At 37.8% G+C, this 800-nt stretch overlaps 2 protein-coding genes across 2 annotated transcripts in view; one reads left to right on the top strand and one right to left on the bottom strand.

The window, feature by feature from the left end:
• LOC106868885 (uncharacterized) overlaps nt 1-800 on the top strand; it is a 39548-nt gene that overhangs the window by 6620 nt on the left and 32128 nt on the right. The window lies entirely within an intron of this gene.
• LOC106868888 (endonuclease V) overlaps nt 1-800 on the bottom strand; it is a 48715-nt gene that overhangs the window by 46005 nt on the left and 1910 nt on the right. The gene's annotated exons all lie outside the window — the stretch shown is intronic.

The raw sequence follows: 800 nt of genomic DNA, 5'->3' as shown, positions 1-800 counted from the left end.
CTAGAAATAGATCACATCTTGTGTCTATTAAAACCTAAATTGTTCTCAACATGAAATATAGCAGCATACCAAAAACGTGAGCGGGCAAGACATTTAAAATCACCTAAACAAGCATTATTAAACAGGAACTAGTTTCGGATTTAACAAATTCTTACCATTTGTCTATTCCTCATCAGCCTGATTTGTAATGAATCGTATTCATCAGAATCGTATACAGAGTTGCCCACCGCCATTGGTGGGCGTGCATATGGTTCTGCTAATTACAGCTTAATGGTAAAATTCAAAAGTCTTCGTTTTGGCGCGCTAATTCCAGGAATATATATATATATATGTATAGGCTGGGGGTACCTACTGTGAGTGCTAGTTACAATGTATAGTACCAACTTTTTATAACTGGAGGTAACACAGAAAACAGTGTGTGTATTCCTAATGTGGTCCAAAAGAGAAGAGTCAGTTTTAGCTTGGCTAAGCATGTACTTTCGCCAGAAGTCCCCAGAGTGAGAGCCAGCATTTGGAATGACTGTAAATGAATGCCTCTTCGGTTCAGTGGAGGTGTAGTGTGGTAGAATTTACTTGAAATGAGCAGTATTTGAGTAGTACTGTTAAAAGAAATGAGGTTAGCATAGTTCCACTGAAAGATGCTCTTCAAATTCCACTGAAGTCAACTTTGCCTTTCATCCTTTCGGGGTTGATGAAATAAAGTACCAGTTGAACACTGGAGTCAAATGTAATCATCTATCCCTTATTTTGTTTCTCTTTTACTCTTTTATTTGTTTCAGTCATTTGACTGTGGCCATGCT

The sequence above is a fragment of the Octopus bimaculoides genome, chromosome 16 (assembly GCF_001194135.2).
Source record: "Octopus bimaculoides isolate UCB-OBI-ISO-001 chromosome 16, ASM119413v2, whole genome shotgun sequence".
Classification (NCBI taxonomy): domain Eukaryota; kingdom Metazoa; phylum Mollusca; class Cephalopoda; order Octopoda; family Octopodidae; genus Octopus; species Octopus bimaculoides.
The sequence above is the reverse complement of the archived record's forward strand: the minus strand, read 5'-3'. Positions and strand labels throughout refer to the sequence as shown.